Consider the following 21,088-nt stretch of genomic DNA (forward strand, 5'->3'; position numbering starts at 1 on the left):
CAAATTGGGAAACAATCTTCATAAAAACCTCTGACAAAGGTTTAATTACTCAAATTTATAAAGAGCTAAATCAATTGTACAAAAAATCAAGCCATTCTCCAATTGATAAATGGTCAAGGGACAGGAATAGGCAGTTTTCAGATAAAGAAATCAAAACTATCAATAAGCACATGAAAAAGTGTTCTAAATCTCTTATAATTAGAGAGATGCAAATCAAAACAACTCTGAGGTATCACCTCACACCTAGCAGATTGGCTAACATGACAGCAAAGGAAAGTAATGAATGCTGGAGGGGATGTGGAAAAGTAGGGACATTAATTCATTGCTGGTGGAGTTGTGAACTGATCCAATCATCCTGGAGGGCTATTTGGAACTATGCCCAAAGGGTGATAAAAGACTGTCTGCCCTTTGATCCAGCCATAGCACTGCTGGATTTATACCCGAAAGAGATAATAAGGAAAAAGATTTGTACAAGAATATTCATAGCCGCGCTCTTTGTGGTGGCCAAAAATTGGAAAACGAGGGTATGCCCATCAATTGGGGAATGGCTGAACAAATTGTGGTATATGTTGGTGATGGAATACTATTGTGCTCAAAGGAATAATAAGGTGGAGGAATTTCATGGAAACTGGAACAACCTCCAGGAAGTGATGCAGAGCGAGAGGAGCAGAACCAGGAAAACATTTTACACAGAGACTAATACACTGAGGTATAATCGAATGTAATGGACTTCTCCATTAGTGGTGGTGTAATGTCCCTGAACAACCTGCAGGGATCTAGGAGAAAAACACTATCCACAAGCAGAGGACAAACTGTGGGAGTGGAAACACTGAGGAAAAGCAACTGCTTGACTACAGCGGTTAAGGGGACATGTCTGAGGAGAGACTCTAAACGAACACTCTGATGCAAATACTAACAACATGGCAATGGGTTCGAATTAAGAACACATGTGAAACCCAGTGGAATCACGTGTCGGCTATGGGGGGGGGGGAGGAAAAGAAAATGATCTTTGTCTCTAATGAATACTGCTTGGAAATGATCAAATAAAATATTATTTAAAAAAAAAAGAGAAGTGGGAGCAGGATCTGATCTTCTCACTTTGCTTTTCTCCATTGACAATGTTATCAGCTCTTGCTTCCTCCATGATAGTTCCTTATAGTCCTTTAGTACTTAAAGGAAAAAGAAGATTAAGAAACTTCAACCCCAATGATTTCATTGGTATAGGAAGGTCTTGCAGGTGAGCCACCTCTTGATTACAGCAAATGGGAACCACTTCTGAAACCTAGAGTCTAAGAGTACTGCTTAGACCACTAAGAGGTTAAGTGATGTGTAAAAGTTAAGTCAGTAAATTAATAAGCATTTACCAAGTATTTTTTATGTGTCAGCAAGGTGGTACAGTGGATAGAGTGTCAGTCTTGGAGTTATGAAGACCTAAGTGCAAATCCAGCCTCAGATACTTACTAGCTGTATGATCCTGGGCAAGTTATTCGACCCTATTTGCCTCAATTTCTCATCTGTAAAATGAGAATAAAATGGCAAATCACTCTAGTATCTTTGCCAAGAAAACCCCAAGTGGGGTCATTAATAAAAGTGACTGAATACACATATGCCAAGTACTGTGACCAGCAAAAAGAACGAAGTCCTTTTCTTCAAGGAGCTGAAGAGCTTACCTTGTACTTATTTCATTTAATTTCTTTTTATACCATTTAGTATAAAACTAATTAATCTTATATTCATTTAAGTAACGTATATAACCAGAATGTGAGAAAGACTAGTACCTCTTGTTAATTAACTATGTCTAAGCAGTGATAAATAAGGAAAAAGTTAGCTTAAGAATTCCTGTTATAAACCTTCTTATGTTAAATGCACATCTTCATTATCTCCTAGTTCTGAAGAAATATAACAGAAGCAATCATAGAGTCAGTTGTAAAAGTAGGATTAGTATTTGTTTTTCTAGGAATGTATGTCAATAGTAGGGTCCTCAGATTTTATAACTCAAAGAGACAACTTTATGTATCTTTAGATTTCTTCTTGTGAGTTATCTGTTATAATATCAATAAGACTTTTTCTAAAATATTGTCTGAAGATAGTAGTGACAGGATCAATAAAGTGTGTGGATCTTGTATTAGAATTTATTAACTATAGCCAACATACTTTGTATATTCGGTTTTGTTAATCAGTGATCTGTATCAACTGTCAAAAGCCTATAAAAACAACTGTGAACATCCACAAGATGTCTTTCATAATAGACTGGGAATTATGGAACACTGGTTCTATTTACCCACAAATAAAGTCAGTTTTCGGCTCAGAATTATGGTCCAGAGATTTCTTTATTTCTTACAGAGCTTACATTTCAAGAGGAGAAAACAACACATAAAATGGTGCTGAAAGGTGGAAGAGAAAAGGGAGATACTTGAACCAAGTCATATTCATTAATTACAAAAAATGAAGAATGACTGGTTTGGGGCCCTCCCTCAAGATGGAGAGTCCTGAAAGAACTTATCAGTGGTACAAGGGGCCCAAAAGAGTAGAACCAGGATGCATCAGGATGGAACTTGAACCCAGATCTTCCTGGTTTCCAGGCCAGCTCTTGAGTTGTGTCATTATTGGGAAAAAGACAACAAAACCAAACAGAGTATATCTAGTACCCTACCTCCATTTGGACAGTGCATTGTTGGATCAAGGACAGAAGCTTGATATTAAAACATATGTCTTGGAACAGTGAGCTGATTCAGTCATTTTGAAGAGCAATTGGAAATTGTGCCCAGAGAGTTATAAAACTGTATATACCCTCAGATGTAGCAATATCACTGTTGGGTCTGCTTCCCAAAAAGATCAAGAGAAAAGGAAAAAAAAAACCTGAGTGTTCCAAAATAGTTCTGTCTTCGTATCTGTCTTTGTGGTGGCAAAGAATTGGAAAATGAGGGTTGTCTATCAATAGCACACCATATAAAACAATGAGGAAGTTAATTTAAAAAACTTGGAAAAACTTACATGAAATAATAAAGAGCAAAAGAAGTAGAACCAAGAGAACATTATATAAAGCTACAGAATTAATATTTGAAAAATCACTTGTGAATATCCACTCCAGAGAAGAAATTGATAGAGATACAAATGACATAAGTTAGATCATTTTTTTTGTCATATGATGCCTTCTATGGTGTGGGGAGGGTAAGGTGGGAGTAAGATACCCAGTAACTAATATTTTATAATATAAATAAATTCAAAAACAAAAACAAAAACAAAAATGTACCCCCTGAGATGAAAACTACAGATAACTTGGTATCTGTCTTCCGGGCTATTTGCTAAAATGAGCCCCACAGAACTCAGATCAGACATGCACTATAAAAGAAGTCCTTAATATTTCTGTTTTTCTGAATTTAACTATAAAGTTGTGTCCTAATAGATGATCATTTTTTTGTAAGGATACCATGTACCATTGAGGAAAAGATATATTACTTTCTGTTCTCATTAAATTCTCTCTAGATAGCAATCATATCTATATTATATAAGATTTTATCTCCTTGACTTTTTATTTCTTTTTTATTAGATTTATCCAGTTCTGAGAAGGGGGAGTTAAAATTTCACACTATTATAGCTTTGTTATCTATTTCTACCTGTAATTTCTTTAGCTTTTTCTTTAAAAATGTGGATCCTATATCATTTGGTGCATATAGGTTTAGTCTTGATAGTGCTTCATTATCTAGTGTACCTTTTAACAATGTATTTTCCCTGTTTATCTCTTTTAATTAGATCCACTTGGGCTTTAACTTTGAGACCATTATTGCTCCCTTTGCTCTTTTTTTTGTCAATTGAATCATAATATATTTTACTCCATACCTCTATTTTTACTCTATGCATATCTCTCATTTTTAAATGTATTTCTTGTAAGCAACATATTGTTGGATTTTGGTTCTTGATCCATTCTGCTATCCATTTCTGTTTTATGGGTGAATTCATCCCGGTCACATCCAAAGTTCTCTCTCCTCCTCCTTTCCATGAGAGAGCCAGTCTGACTTTTATTATATCACTTTTTTTCTCCTTCAGGTATCTTTGGCTATCTAATTTGATGGAATCAAAGTCCCTCTATGTTCTTTTTTTTTGCAAGTTCTTTTTTTTGCAAGTTCTCATATACATACATACCAAATAATCATTAAGATTCATGTATATAGGTCTCCTAGAAGGAATTTTATCCTTGGGGGAATATGAATTCTTGTCAGTCTTCAATTCTAATTTCATTCAGCAACTCTAAGGCCACATTCACACAAGGTTTTTTTCCTAATCTATCCAGGTGTTAGTTCCTTCCTCTCACAATTTACATTATATTTATTTTATATATGTTTACTTAAAAGACAGAGAGCCAGCCTCAGGGTCAGGAAGACTAGGTTCCAAGTGCTATCTCTGAGAAATACTGAGTATGTGACCCAAAGAAAACAATTTATTTTCTCAATGCTCCAGGCAGATCACCAATGACTATAAATTGGGGAGAAGAGCCCTGCAATGGTAGAGAAACTGTTCTTACCAGGCAGGTGCCTGAACCTGCAAAATCACAGATTCAGTCTGCAGCCCTGTATTTATAGTAATAGCTAACATTTATAGAGTCCTCCGAGCTTTACAAAGTGTTTTGCCTTTTATCTTCATAACAACCCTGTGTTGTTCAGTAGTTTCAGTTGTATCTGACAAATTGGGACCCCATTTATAGTTTTCTTGGCAAAGATACTGGAGAGGTTTGCCCTTTCCTTCTCCAGCTCATTTTACAGATGAGGGCACTGAAACAAACTTTGCCAGGTTACATGCCAAGTGACTTTGCCAGGGTTACATAGCTTGTAAGTGCCTAAGGCTGGATTTGAAATCAGGAAAATGAGTCTTCCTGACTCAAGGCTCAGTACTCTATTAATTGTGCCATCCAACTGCCAACAATCCTATAAGAGAAGTACTATTATTATTCCCATTTAACAAGTGAGGAAACTGAGGCAGGGAGAGATTAAGTGTCTTGTGCTAGGTCATACAGCTAGTCAGTAGATTACTAGTCCAATTCTCTACCCACTACACTAATATTCCTCCTATAAATGTCATTCCCAAAAGAATATAACCTCTTTAAGGGCAGAAAATGTTTCATTTTAGTCTTTTTTACTCCCAACCCTGAGTGCAGTGTCTAATGCATGATGTTTATCACTAATATCTCTTTTCCCCTCTTTTTTCCTAATCAATCAAAATTTGTTTGACTGACTAGGATAAAGAAGAAAGGAAGGAGATATTACTGATTAATATGTCATTCATATAATCTAAAGACTATTTGGCAGTTGTCCATTAGGTATTAGTCCCTGCAATCATTTTGAAACTAAATTTTCATTCATTTGGCAGATCTCTGCCCATTAATCTCTTATCCCCCTAGAACACTTTGAACCAAAAAGCCAACTGTGCTGGTGTGTGGTATGTGGTGTGGTGTGTGTGTGCATGCTTGTATGTGCTTTTTATAGGTATATTTCCTGTTTCCTGTTTCCAGAGTGAAGTGTAAAAAAATAAAATAAAAGTTGTCACCCTTACCTCATCTCATTTCTCTGTCAAATGATTAAATAGAAAATAGTCATTGATTATGAGTGATCTTGATTGCAGGACTGTCAAGCTGCTGGTTGTGAGATCTGCCTTGATACTGGAGGAAACTCTGCTTGTTGTGGACCTCTGTGCCCGAATCTTGTGAGTCTTCATTTTTTAAAAAATCTCCTTTAAAATGATCAATTGTAAAACCTTTTCAGTCTTCTTCAGAATTCAAACATGCTATATTCTCACCATTTGTTTGCTGAGGGTAGGCTTTGTTTTTGACTGTCTGGAGGCAGTAGGCTGAAAAGGGGGGCTCTTTGCTTTATTTGATGTTTTGGAATGCTTCTTCACTGTCCATTTTCAACCTTTGGATACTATTAGCATGGCTGCCAGGAAGAGTTCCTCTTTATTATGACCTTGAAACTCTTTTCCAGGATAATACTTTGATTACAAGGGCTTGGGTTAGTTGGAATCTTTATTAGTGATATATTAGGAGTTATCATGGGGATATTTATGAGTTTCTTTGTCTGTCACAAATTAAAAAAATACTTTAATGACTACGTTTTTATATAATTGGTTTCCTTTTTAATACGATGCGTTTTATCTAATGCATTTATAGATATCATGCTGAGAAGGAGCTCAAGGGTTCCCTGGACAGGAAAAGGTATCCATGACACAAAAGAAAGATTAAAAGACTTTGCTGGATTGTTGCTACCTGGATAATAGGACTGATAGATAGATCTTCTCCCTCTTTACTTTCTGACAATACAGAAAAGCTAAGAAGACATGGTGTAAATGAGAGATGCAACTTTTCACTTTTCTCTCAAAAAAATTTTTAAATACCTCTTACCAGAAATATTTCAATCTTTATCAATTTAGGAACAGTATTGTTTCTTTAAAGAGGAGCTCATGTTCTAAGGGAGAAGATAATCCGTAAATTACTAGTTACATACAAAATATATAGTGAATAAGTGGAAAGTAGGGAACAGCCAGGTTGGTGCACTGGACAGAGCAATAGATTTGGAACAAGGAAGGTTAATCGTCATGAGTTCAAATGTGGACTCAAACACTAGCTATCTGTCCCAGAAGAAGTCATTTAACACTATTTTCCTCAATCTCCTCATCTGTCAAATGAGCTGGAGAAGGGAAGGGCAAACCAATTCATTATCTTTGCCAAGAAAATAAAAAATGAAGTCATGAAAAGATGTATACAGCTGAAACAACTCAACAGCAACAAAAGTGGAAGGTATTCTGAGAGGGGATGAGACTAGAAGAGGGGGGAAAAGAAAAAGCCCTACTGCAAATGGTGGGATTGGAGCTGAGTCTTTTTTTAAACCCTTACCTTCCATCTTGTATTCAATACTGTGTATTGGCTCCAAGGCAGAAGAGCGGTAAGGGCTAGGCAATGGGGTTTAAGTGACTTGCCCAGGGTCACACAGCTGGGAAGTGTCTGAGGCCAGATTTGAATTTAGAACCTCCCATCTCTCTGCCTGGCTCTCAATCCACTGAGCTACCCAGCTGCCCCCAGAGCTGAGTCTTAAGGGAATGAAATGAGCATTTTAAATTAGAGTATCACTTATCTTTTAAAGGACCACAAGAGGAGAGCTAGTCTCTGTAGGTGGCTAACCAGGATGGGGAAATTCTCTAGTCTTTATTATCATTTTATCTATCAGGAGACAGAGCTTAAGTGAAATGACTGACCTAATATATAACTGGCCAGATTTATGACATGTGGCAAAAATAAAATACTTGTTAAAGATGAACATGAGGTAAGAACCAAATGATGCATTTCATGTTACGTTGGCTTTGACAAGAGAGGAAGAAAGTCAACAGAAAAGGAAACTTCTACAGCTCAGCTTTTCTGCTACCTGGTCTCTTCTGCCTATGTCTTTGTGCCTTCATTAAACATTTATTTGGTGAGCAACCTAGATTTTCCTGTATATATGATGCAAGTGAAACAGCCCTGATGCTAATTTTGGAGGGCAGGTATTTGGCAGAAAACCTATTTCAAAGTCATTAAACATCTGGATTTAAAAGTCTACTGTTGGTTGATGGACTGGTTCTTGTAGTGTAATACTCAAAGCATTGGTTCCATTCCTGAAGGTCCATATTAACTGGGAACTTAAGTGAAAATATAGATTGATTATGACTTAGTAAAGAACTAATGAGCTAAACTGTAATTAGGAAGAATTTCATTTTAGTCAATCAATCAACAAAGCATTTCTTAAGCATCTATTCCAATATTAGGCACTAAGAAGTACAAAGGTGAATACAAGATACAAACACAAGTAATACAAAAGAAAAAAGAAAGAAAAAATCAGTTCTTATTCTCAAGGAATTTGTATTATCTGAGGAGATAGAGAACACATACATAAGTAAATATGAGCATATATATATATATATATATATACACATATATTTTGTCAAAGGTGACATTTGAGCTTAGTCTTTCAGGAAATTAGAGATCCTAAGAAGCAGAGAGAAAAGGAACATATGAAGATGTTTAATGAAGAAGATAACTAAACTAGGAGACTATGAGTGCTTTGAGAGTGCCCTGTGCTATTTCACCATTTGTGTCTCCTTCAGTATTTCCAATAGTGAGACATGTAATAAAGGATTGCTGTTGTTAGACTAGTGTTCAGGTATTTCAGTTCTTTAAATCTTATTCCTGGGGGCAGTTGGGTGACTCAGTAGAATGAGAGTCAAACCTAGAGACAGGAGGTCCTGGGTTCAAATCTGGCCTCAGAAACTTCCTAGCTGTATGACCCTGGGCAAGTCACATAACCCCCATTGCCTGACCCTTACCACTCTTCTGCTGTGGAACCAATATACAGTATTAATTCTAAGATGGAAGGTAAGGGTTTTAAAAAATCATGTTCCTTAGTATTTTTTTGCTTATCCCTCTCATATATACCACATTGACTCTGAAAAAGCAAGCTATCTTCCCCTTGTTTTCTTTTTATATCTGGACTGAGTTATATATTTCTCCAAGTCCAGTTTGTTAACTAGCCTTTTTTTTCTGTTGACTGGTTCAAAAGATTAGGTAGGAAAGGAAAGGGAGATGATGGGGATGGTGGAGATGGATACAATAGATGATGAAGGATAGTTACATTTAGGATTCTAAATTTAGAACTAGTAATGGAGGTATGCTGAAGCCAGCTTGAACTGACACGTGAAAGTTAAATGTTCCATATTCACTGTGAGGGATAGCTAGAGCAGGTGACAACTCTAGGGGTCACTTCCCCACCCCCACCCCCAATCCCCCTGGCAGTGCTAGGCAAATTACAGCACAATAATATTCCGTCAACATTATATGCTACAATGTGTTCAGTCATTCCCCAATTGATGGGTATCCCCTCAATCTCCAATTCTTTGCCATCATGAAAATAGATATAAATGGATTTGTAGAAGTAGGCCCTTTCCCCTCCTTTTAAAAAAATCTCTTTGAGATACAGAGCTAGTAGTGGTGTTACTGGATCAAAGGGGATGCATTGTTTTATAGCCCTATGGGCATAGTTCCAAATTGCCCTTCAGAATGGTTAGATCAATTCACAACTCCACCATCAATGCATTAGTGTCTCCATTTTGCCAAATCCCATCCAACATTTGTCACTTTCCATTACTATTATATTGGTCAAACTGATAGGTTTGAGGTGGTACCTCAAAGTTGTTTTCATTTTTTCTGTATTTGGTTGTGAAGTTTTTATGCCCTAATACGTGGTCATTTTTTTGTATATGTGCCATGTGAAAAAAAAGGATCTATTTCTTTTCATCCCCATTCAATTTTCTCCAGACATCTCTAGCAAGTGACTGGTAAGGTACTAAGTAGGGGCACTTGTAAGTTTTTGATTGATTAATTTAAAAGTCACTGATTGATAAACAAAGAGAGTTTGATTCACTCTTCACAAAGACCAGTCTCTGAATCAGCTAGGAAGTATCTGAGAGCAGAGTTGAATCCAGGTCCTCCCAATTCCAGGCATGCTGCTCTAACTATCTTAGAAGTCATTAATTTAACACCTTCATTTTATATAGGAGAAAACTAAGGCTTGGAAAGTTTCAAAATTTGCCCTAGATCAACCAAGTAGCAAGTGGTAGTACTGAGATTCAAACCCAGGTCTTCAGTCTCAAAGCCACAATTTTCAGAACTTTATAGAAAGGAAACTGAGGCACAGAGAAAGAACACATAGCTTACTGTGTGTCCTTTGATGAAGTGAAAATTATAGAAATTCATCATCTTTAACAATATTGTGGAATGATCAGCCGTGATAGATTTATGTATCATCAGCAATCCAATGAACCAGGACAAGTCTGAGGGACTTATGACAAAATACTATCCACCTCCAGGGAAAGAACTGATGGAGTCAGAATGCAGATCAAAGCATATGATTTTCCACTTAAGTTTATTTGGGTTTTTGTTTGGGGGTTTGGGTTTTAGTTGATTCTTCTCTTACCTAAATGAACAATATGAAAATGGGTTTTTCATGATAATACATATATAACCCAGATCAAATTGCTTGCCAGCTCTGCGAGGGGGAGGAAAGGAGACAATTCCAATTGTATAATTTTGGAAAACTTATGTGTACATTTGTTATAATATGACCTTTGTTAGGGGAGGTAAGTTAGCCTCGTTTACTTCAGTATTTTAATGGCCACATGGTCACAGCAAAGGTGCTTAGCACTACTAGGTCTCTTCAAAGCTGCCAAATCCTTTTGACCCAGTCTGAAGAGTCAGGAATGAGTTCTTTCTCCTTTTCTAATTCTCAGCCTAGAGAGAGAGATCCCCAAATACAAGAGTATTGCCCTTTCCCCCCGATGTCATAATTAAAAGTTAGGTATTTACCACTCATTAACTAAGATGATAAATTTCTTTTTATTTTTCAATTTCATCAGATTAGCATTTAGGCAGTCTCCTTACCTCTTTCCCTTCCACATTTCCCTCTTTTTACTAATATTCCAATTAAGCAAAATTGCTAAAAGGTGCTAATAGTTTTCCTTACTTAAGGGATACTAATTGGTGACCATGTTTTTATAACTCTTATTTAGTCAAAATCCCAATTTAGCCATTATATCTTCTATCTACTACATAGTTCATTGCTTTTCGATCTTTATGATAGGTGGTATCATTATTACTCATTAATATATTTTCATTTTACAGTTAATGAAATCAAAGCTCAGTGACTTTCCTAGCTAGACATAAGTTAACTTGAATTAGATAGATAGGTAATAGATAGCTAGATAGGTAAATAAATAAACAGATTGATAGCTAGATAAATAGATGGTTAGTAGGTAAGATAGATAGATGGTAGATGATTAGGAAGTAGGTTGCTAGGTGGATAGATAGATGATAAATATTCATCATCAATCAAGCACACTGGGAATATAAATATAAACAAACAAGACAGTATTTCACTTCAAGGACTTTATATTCTAAAAGGGAAAAACAAAGTAGAAATGAAAAAAGTGTGGGATGATGAGAGTGAAGAGATGGGCAAGGATGATGGTAAGGAGATGGAGAATTCTGCAGTTGAATCAAAAATGAAATTTGTCTAGTTAGTCATGGATACTTGCTGATTGGGTAAGTGCATTTCCATGGGTTGCCTTATTGGAATTTTTGCTGATAATTATAGCATTAAAAAGTATGGTTGCTCCAAAAGGAATTTTGGACCTTAGCAAACAAGTGGGAAGCATTTCATTAAAAAAAATTTATTTTTATTACCAATTATATGTAATAACAAATTTCCAACTAAGTTTTCTGAAGTTATATGATCCAGATCTTCTCCCTCCACCCTTCTCTCTCCATTCCCAAAGCTCTGTAATAATTGAAATTGGGTGGCCAAATGTAATAGTTAAAAATTTGGTTTGACAAAAATAATAATGGTAAAAAAAGAATTGTTGTGGTCATCATTTATAAAAAATAAAGTTAAACTATGAGTCAGTTATCTGTTAGTAGCATTATTTACAGCAAGGTAGACATATTAAAGTGGGAAATATAGGAAGGAGGTAGAAAATATCACCTAGCTAAAAATACCCTAAGTCCTAAGACTAAAACTTTCAGACTGTGAATGTGAAACTGAATTCAAATCTCATCAGAATCCAAAGTCCAGATCAGGAAGCCGAAATCCAAAGAGTCAAAAGATGCTGAAAACCATTGAGAACCTTCAGTGCCCACAAGGCCAAGACTACCAAGAATCCCACCAAAACTAAGGCTAAGAGCCACCAAGAATGAAGTACAAGAATGAAGACCCCGAATCTCTCTTAGGCTCCTTCTCATATACTGTTTTCTTCACCCATTAGCTCTCCTTGTTACATTTCAGGAATCAAACATAGCCTTATAATTTGCCTATCACTGCCAGGGGCAGGGAGGCAGTGCTTGTGGCCTTTTAGGGTGCAAACTTTCTCTGTTAGTGACTTACTAAGTGTTAAGTAGGGATACTTTAAGTTCCTGATTGATTAACTTAAAATAGACAAAGGGAATAAAATTCTATTTCACAGCTCCAAGTAATTCAATCTGTATTTTACATGCATTCTCACACAAAACATATCTCTATATCATTTATTTTTGTAAGTAAAAAATCATATAAAACCAAAACCTTAACCAAAACCCAAATAAACAAATGAAAAAAAAATTGTCTGCTTTCATATGCAGTTTGACTCCCACAATTCTTTCTCTGAAATTGGATAGCATTCTTTATCATAAGTTCCTTGGAATTGTCCTGGATTATTGTATTACCAAAACTATATAAATCTGTCACAGATGATCATTCCACAGTATTGCTTTACTGTGTACAGTGTTCTCCTGTTCTGCTTATTTCACTCTGCATCATTTCATGTCAGTCTTTCCAGTTCTTTTTGAAATCATCCTATTCATTTCTTACAGCACAATAGTATTCCATCACCATTATATAACACAATTTGTTCAACCATTCCCCAATTGATGGACATCCCCTCAATCTCCAATTCTTTGCCATCACAAAAAGTTCAACTATAAATGATTTTTGTAGATGTAGGCCCTTTTGCCTCTTTTTAAAAAAACCTCATTGGAATACAGAGCTAGTCGTGGTATTACTGGATCAAAGAATATGCATTGTTTTATAGCCCTATAGGCATAGTTCCAAATTGCCCTTCAGAATGTTTGGATCAATTCACAACTCCATCAGCAATGCATTAGTGTCCCCATTTTGCCACACCCCCTACACCATTTATAACTTTCCCTTACTATCATATTGGCCAATCTGATAGATGTGAAGTGGTACTCAAAGCTGTTTTCATTTTTTCTGCATTTGGTTTTGAAGTTTTTATGCCCTAGTTCATGGTCATTTTTTGTATATGTGCCATGTGAAAAGAAGATCTATTTCTCTTTATCCCCATTCAATTTTCTCCAGATAGCTATTAAATTTAATTTTTCTAAAATTTCATTCACTTCCTTTACTTCTTCCTTGTTTACTTTTTTGGCTAGATTTATCTAATTCTTATAGGAGAACATTGAGACCCCTCACTAGTATAGTTTTATTGTCTATTTCCTCCTTAAGGTCCTTTAGTTTCTCCTTTAAAAATCTAGAGGCTGTCCCTTTTGGTGCATATATTTTAAGTGCTGATATTAATTCATTTTCTATGTTACCTTTTATCAAGACATTATTATTTTCTTTATCTCTTTTAATCAGTTCTAATTTTGCTTTTGCTTTCCTAAGATTGTGATTGCTACTCCTCCTTTTTTTAATATCAGTTGAAGCCCAATAGATTCTACTCCATTCCTTTACCTTTACTCTTTGTGTATCTACATGCCTCAAATGTGTTTCTTGTAAAGAGCATATCGTAGATTTCTGTTTTTTAATCCACTCTTCTATCCAGTTCCATTTTATGGGTGAGTTCATCCCATTTACATTCACAGTTATGATTAACATCTGTGTATTTCCCTCCATCTTGTTTTCCATTTTTAATCCTGTCCTTTCTCCTTTCACTCTGTCCCTCCACACAAGTGTTTTACTTTTAGGTATCCCCCCCACCCCCATTTCTCCTTCCTACCTACTACTACCCCTTTTATTTCCCTCCTAATGCTCTATAGGGTCTTTTAATCACCCTCCTAATTATTCTCCTCCTTACCACCCATTTCTTATTCCCCTTATACTTCTCCATAGGATAAGATAGTATTCTATACCCCAATGACTCTGGCTATTATTCCCTGTCTCAGCCAATTCTGATGAGAGTAAGGTTTAAGTATTGCTCATCATTTTCTTACATGACCTTTTGAATCTTTTCTTCCAGTAGCTCAATTCTGTCTTTTAAATAACTCTTCACTGAATTTTTGTGTCTCTTTTTCCTTTTGAATCTTTTCTTCCAGTAGCTCAATTCTGTCTTTTAAATAACTCTTCACTGAATTTTTGTGTCTCTTTTTCCACTTAGCCAATTTTGCTTTTTTGAGGTGTTATTTTCTTTTTGTATTACTTTCAATTCTTTTTTTCATTTTTCCCATTTTTCATCTTCCCAACTTCTGTAATAGTGTTTCCCTGCCTGCATCTCTTTATGTAATATAATTTATCCCATTTTCTCTCTCTCTTCACATTTCTCTCAGTGAAATCCTCTTTTTCATTCCTTGATTTTTTTGCATATCATCCTAAACACCCTACTACTATACCCTCTGACTTTGTACACTTCTTCTAACTGTTATAATAATGATAAAAACTCTAGAGTTACAAATATTATCTTCCATAGTGAGTCCCTTAAATATTCTCTTTCTTATTACCTTTTTATGCTTGTCTTGAATTTTGTATTTAGACATGAGCTTTTCTGTTTAGGTCTGGAATTTTTATTAAGAATATTTGGAAATCTATTTTATTAAATGAGCAAACTCCCTTCCCCTGAAAGAATATAGTCAGTTTTGATGAATAGGTGATTCGTGGTTGTAAAACCAGGTCCCTTGTTTTCTGGAATATCATATCACAAGCTTTCTGATCCTTCCGTATAGAACTACCAAATCCTGTGTAGTCCAGACTGGGGGTCCATGATATTTGAATTATTTCTTTCTGGATACTTGCAGTATTTTCTCATGGACCTAGGAGCTCTTGAATTTGGTTAATACTATTCCTGGGAGTTGTTATTTAGGGATTTAGTGTAGGAGGTGATCTGTAGATTCTTTTAATTTCTATTTTACCTCTTGTTCAAGAATATATCAGGGCAGTTTTCTTTGATAACTTCTTGTAATAAGATCTCTAGCCTTTGTTTTTTAATCATGACTTCCAAGTAGTCCAATAGTTCTTAGATTGTCTCTCCTAGATCTATTTTACAGCTCGTTTTTTTCAATGAGATATTTCATATTTTCTTCTATTTTTTTCATTCCTTTGATTTTGTTTTATTGTTTCTTGATGTCTCATTAAGCTGTTAGCTTCTATTTGCCCACTTCTAATTTTTAAAGAATTATTTTCTTACATGACCTTTTGAATCTTTTCTTTCAATAGCTCAATTCTGTCTTTTAAATAACTCTTCACTGAATTTTTGTGTCTCTTTTTCCTTTTGAATCTTTTCTTCCAGTAGCTCAATTCTATCTTTTAAATGATTCCTCACTGAATTTTTGTGTCTCTTTTTCCACTTAGCCAATTTTGCTTTTTTGAGGTGTTATTTTCTTTTTGTATTACTTTCAATTCTTTTTTTCATTTTTTCCATCTCTCTTATTTGATTTTTTAAATTCCCTTTTGAGCTCTAACAGTACCTGAGACCAATTCCCATCTTTATTTGAAGTTTTGCATGTGGCTGCTTTGATCTCACAGTCCCCTACTGAGTCTGTGCTTTGCTCTTCTTTGTCTCCATATAAATTTTCAATGGTTGGGTGTTTCTTTTGCTATTTGCTCATTTTTCAGGACTTTAAAAAAAGGCCTTTAAAAAAAACTTTACTTTTATCTTTAAGGTAGTCTTTCTTCTCAGAGAAGGGAAGGCATACTCTTAAACTTAAGTTTTTCTTTGCTGCTGCCCTCAGCTCTAGTTCTGGTTTTCTGCAAATTTCAGTTCTTCTGAGGGGGTATGATGGCCTATGACAGTAATGGCAAAGCCCCACCCCCATCCCACCCACCAGACCAAGTGCCATCCCCTGCCTCCCAACTAAGTGCTGGGTGTACCCTGCTCCCCACACAGGGCAGGGAGAAGGCACTCCCACTGGACTGCTTTACAAAGGGGTATGTGAAGTGAAGAATCTCCTTAGTGTAGAGAGGAGGAGGGGAGTGTCCCCAGTGCTCTGCTCCCCTCCAGCTCTGCCCCCTGTGAACCATCCACCTTACCCCTGTGTGTTCCCATTGGGCTACTGGGCAGAAGGGCAGGTGATGTGAAAAAATGTCATCAGACATGGTAGAGAGGGGGAGGAGAGCAGCTAAATGCAAATCCTTCTGCCTTTCTATTAATGAACTTGGGGTAATGGGGGAGAGCAGCTACATGGCCACAGAGAGTGAGCTGTGTGACATCTTTGGCACTTGTCCCATAGGTTCTCCATCACTGGTCTGTGAGTTCTGAAATCTGCTGATTCAGTCTCCTCTGGGAACTGCTGATGGCTTGCAAGATTCAGAGCACTATTAGCAATTTTGCCCTGTGGTAAGGGGCTTCAGTGTAGGCTTGAACATGTCAAATGCTGTCTACTTCAGGGCCTCATTGCAGGCTTATGCCAAGGATGGGGTGCTTTGCAGTTGACTTAGGCAGGGTCTTGGGGTCTTGAAGTTGACTTGTGCCCAGGTTCAGAATATGATGTAGTAGGTTAGATATGGGCAGCTTGCCCTCTTCTGTGCACACTTTTACTTCTAATTCCCTTGAAAATAGAACCTTTCTGCCTACTGTTAAGTTGTTTTCTGTAGGACAGTTATTTCACTCTGTCCCCATGATGGTTGTGTGACCAGTCATCTCACCGACACTATTTTAAGGTTGGTTTGAAAGGATTCTCAGAGTGGCTCCAGCTTTCACTACTTCTATGCCACCATCTTGGCTCACCCCCATTTCCCACAGAAGTTATTTCACAAGTAGGAATGGGGCTTTTCTTTTGCCTTTGAAATTATATTTCACTCTATTCCTAAGGCCATCCATAAAGGTAATGTAGTCTAGGCTATTTAGGAAACCTAGAGGAAAGAGGATTTCTGGAGGGATGAGGTAGGGACTCCTTCTGTCTCTGTGATAGCCCTACAGAGGATAAGTTGGTCCAGTTGTTCATTAAACTTAACATTAACCTTAACCATAATCATGTCTATACCCTTTCTTTGTCCTAAGAAGATAGACACCAAATATCCTGCCTTCCCTCTATCTCTGAACCATTAATCCCTGTCTGAATCTCATTTCATTTGACTCTACCAGTCTAGTACCAAGCTGTCACAATGCACAATGAAGGCAGAGCATATACCACATTTGGATCCAGAGTTTTTTTCTGATTCTTGACAACTAGCACCTGGGGCACCCAGGAATAGAGGCAGAGAGCAGCTGTGTGTGTTACTTATGAATCCCTAGATCTTCATCCCCTGTGCCACCAGATGACAGGAGTTGGGAAAGGAGGCAACAATTCTCGACTTTGAGGAATAAGATTCTGCCATTTTTCTTTGGGAGTATTCTTTGAGACAAAAAGAATAGGGAATTAGAGAAGACAATTAAAATATGCATTGCATCAGTTAGGGAAAACTGTCAACATCCATCCTGATTGGTAAGGGTTTGCTTGGCTTAGTAAATAGAATTCTAACTTGGAAACAGGAAGACCTAAGTCCAAGCCCATCTTTGATAGCTGTGTGACTATGGACTTTTCCTTCACTTAAAGTTAATCCCTGAGCCTCAGTTTTCTCCTGAAAATTACAAATATACTGTCTATAATAAGTACCTAGTCACAGAGTTGTTATGAGACTCAAATAAGAAATCCCATGCAAAGCACTTTGCATATTAGCAGTAGCTGACATTTGCATAATATTTTAAAGCTTATAAAGTATTTTATGTAGATAATCTCATAAACATTTATAAAGTGACTCTTATGTTCCAGACACTTTGCTTAGTGTGGTTGTTCAGTCATTTTCAATCATGTCCAACTCTTCATGACCCTCTGTAGGTCACTTTCCCCCTTTCCACTCCCGCCACCACACGGCCCTTTCATCTCCACTTCATATTTTCCCCCTTTAGAATATAACTTCCTTGGGGGGAGACATTCTCTTGTTTATTTTTGTAGGTCTCCCTTCCCCATCACGACACATCACAAGGATTAGGTGTGAGGCTCCCCTGTGACCTGGAAAATGTGTATAAAATTTGGGGGCCCTCCATTCATATAGAGAAAAATTTGAAATTTTTCTTTCTTCTTTTAAGTGGCTTATTATAAAATGTGGGTTAAATATTTGATCATGGGCTACATGTATGTAAATGTTAAGTAAAAATACTATATGAAAAAATTTAAAGCAGAATAAATATGAAAATTAACTTCTTGCTTATTTTAGCTTAAAAATTACATTTATGGTATTAAAAGATAAAATATGTTAATACTATACATATACTTTGTGTATTTCTTAGTTTCTAAACTTTTTCTGTATCATCTATTGGTCTTCATTTGTTTTGTGGCTTCCACAGTTTCCCCTGAAATTCCCATTTAATTTCTTTGCTGACGTGATATATTGAAACTATGATGAGAAAAGTTGTGATGTAGAAAGGATACCTGTATTGTATGGCATTAGCAAAGATTCTGGAGTGATTTGCCATTTCCTTCTCCAGCTCATTTTATAGATGAAGAAACTGAGGCAAACAGGCTTAAGTGATTTAATCAGGGTCACACAGCTAGTAAGTATCTGGGACAAGATATAAACTCTGGAAGACAAGTCTTCCTGGATCCCAAGTTAAGAACCTCTGATCTAATCCAATGCTCCTATTTTACCAGTAAGGAAATGAAGTCATATAGATGTAAATGGACTTGTGCAAGGTCATACCAGGGAGTAAGGAGCAGAACTGGGATCTGAACTTTTTGTCATCTGAATCTAAATCCAGCACCACATTACACCTAGTTATTCAATGTGAGTACTCAGCTGACATAGATGACAGCCATTTAATAAATCATCTAAATAGGTTTCTGTGGCCAAACTAAATAACTACATAGATAGCAAGTCTTCTTATGGTGAGCCTCTCAGAATTAAATAGGCTGATTCTCAGAGAGCAACCTCCTTTGAGCCCATACACAAACAAACCCTTTTCAAAAACCTGTGTCAGTTTATATTGGGCAGAACCCAGTCCATTTTTAGTTGGAATAGATATTCAATCCCAACTAAAAAAAGGTAAAAAGATATGAACAGATAGTTTTTGGATGAAGAAATCAAATATATGTATTATCATATTAAAATGCTCTAAATTATTATTGAATAGAGAAATGAGCATCTCAACTCTTCTGAAATATCATCTCATACCTAACCTAGCATATTGGCTAAAATGATTAAAGGGCAAAATAACAAATGTTGCAGGGGATGTGGAAAAATGAGAATACTAATACACAGTTGGTGGAACTGTGAACTGTTTGAACCATTTTGGAGAGCAATTCAAAATTATGCCCAGAATTATAAAATTGTGTATGCCCTTTGACTCAGCAATATCACTATAAGGTTTGTTTTTTCACGTGATCAAGATAAAAGGAACATGCCTTATCTATTCAATAATATTTTAGATGCTTTCTTAATGGTGGCAAAAAACTGGAAATTGAGAGGGTGCCCATCAATTAGAGAAGACCTGAACAATTTGTGGCATATGATTTTGATGTAATACTACTGTGCTGTAAGAAATAAGGAGCAGGTTAATTTTTTAAAAACACAGAAAGACCTATGTGAAATGATGAAAAGTTAAACAAGAAAAATCAGGAGGACATTGTATGCAGCAAAGGAATAATTTTTGAAAAATAATTCATGACTGGGAGAACATTGTATACAATAACAGTAATTCTGTAAGATGATCAACTATAAAATAATTATCTCTTGTCAGCAATGAAATGATCCAGAACATTTTCAAAGGACTTGGTGGGGGGGGGGGAGAAAGGGGAAGAATGCTATCTATCTCCAGAGAAAGAACCATTTGAATCAGAAGGCAAATCAAAGCATGCTATTTTTCATATTAGTTTATTTCTGGTTTTATTTTGGGATTTGGGTTTTATAGGAGTGTTCTCTTAGAACACTGACCAAAATGAAAGCATATTTTGCATAATAAAACATGTATAATCTAATTGAGATTGCTTACTATCTCCAAGAGGCAGGAGGGAAGAGAGGAAGGGAAGCAATTTTGATCTTATAATTTCAGAAAATGTCTGTTGAAAATTGTTATTACATGTAATTGGGAAAATATCTTTGAATAAAAAAAACAAAATCAGTTCAAGAAAAATTAGATATGAATGAACAATAATAAGTGTTTCCTTAGAGGGTAATTGTAAAGATCAAAGGAGATTATGCATACAAAATGCTTTGTCAATTTAAAAACCCTTTATAAATGCAAAGAAAAGAAAAATAACTCATGTATGTTCACCTCCAGAGAAAGAACTGATTAGCAGAAACAAGGAAGACACAATTCTATGCATATATATATACATATATATATATATATATACATTTTTTTTTGTCAAATGATGGCTTCTTTAGTGTGGGGAAGGTGAGAAGGGAGAGTGATATATACCTGAGAACTTTAATGTTATAAATAAACAAATTAATTAATTAAAAACTCAAGAATACAGTATTAATTAAGTCTATACAGTACTCTTTTTTTTTAATCTATACACAGATAGCTTTATTATGTTTACTACATGAGCTCAGGGCCCTAAATATTTGGTTCGAGGCTGGAAACAAGAAGATTAAAAAGAAGAAGCAGCAGATTTAGTAGTTGGGGGAAGATGGGGTGAGAGAGCCAAGAAATGACCCTTGAGCTGAGTCATTAAGGAAGCTGATTATTCTTAGATATAGGGGTTAGAAGGGCATGGAGAATAGCCAGTACAAAGGCCCAGAGATAGTAATTGGTATCATTTATTGCTGAGATCTGTTGCAATTTCCTTCTAAAGGGCTATGATAGCATATGAATGCTTCCCTTCATTCCAGGAATTGTTGATGCCAGATGATATACAGCTAAGTATTGATTACAACATATTAAACTCAAGTAGAGATGAGGAAATTGTTGAGTTGTAGTTTTAAACAAGGGGTCATTGGGAGCGGCTGGGTGGCTCAGTGGATTGAGAGCCAAGCCTAGAGATGGGAGGTCTTGGGTTCAAAGTTAGCCTCAGACACTTCCTAGCCATGTGAACTTGGACAAGTCACTTAACCCCCATTGGCTAGCCCTTACTACTCTTCTACCTTGGAACCAATACACAGTATTGATTTTAAGGCAGAAGGTAAGGGTTTAAAAAAAATAAAAATGAAAAAAACAAACAGTAGGCATATGAAAAGATGGATGCATTTCTTTAGTTGTTGTTTAGAATATATGCATTTAATTGTAGAAGGATATATTCAAAGCCAGATACAGCTATTGTTCTGAATGTAATCTATGGGAAAAATAGTAGCTATAAATGTTCTTTGTCATATTGCAGTAAACATATTTTCCC

General features: G+C 36.1%; 1 protein-coding gene across 2 annotated transcripts in view; it reads left to right on the top strand.

The window, feature by feature from the left end:
- Positions 1 to 21,088, top strand: part of NCALD (neurocalcin delta) — a 569,529-nt gene that overhangs the window by 330,507 nt on the left and 217,934 nt on the right. For both annotated transcript variants that reach the window (XM_056823245.1, XM_007488170.3), the window contains one exon: positions 5,617 to 5,697. The gene's annotated coding sequence lies outside the window, so the exon portion shown is untranslated. The remainder of the gene's footprint in view (positions 1 to 5,616; positions 5,698 to 21,088) is intronic.

The sequence above is a fragment of the Monodelphis domestica genome, chromosome 3 (assembly GCF_027887165.1).
Source record: "Monodelphis domestica isolate mMonDom1 chromosome 3, mMonDom1.pri, whole genome shotgun sequence".
In the NCBI taxonomy this organism is placed as follows: domain Eukaryota; kingdom Metazoa; phylum Chordata; class Mammalia; order Didelphimorphia; family Didelphidae; genus Monodelphis; species Monodelphis domestica.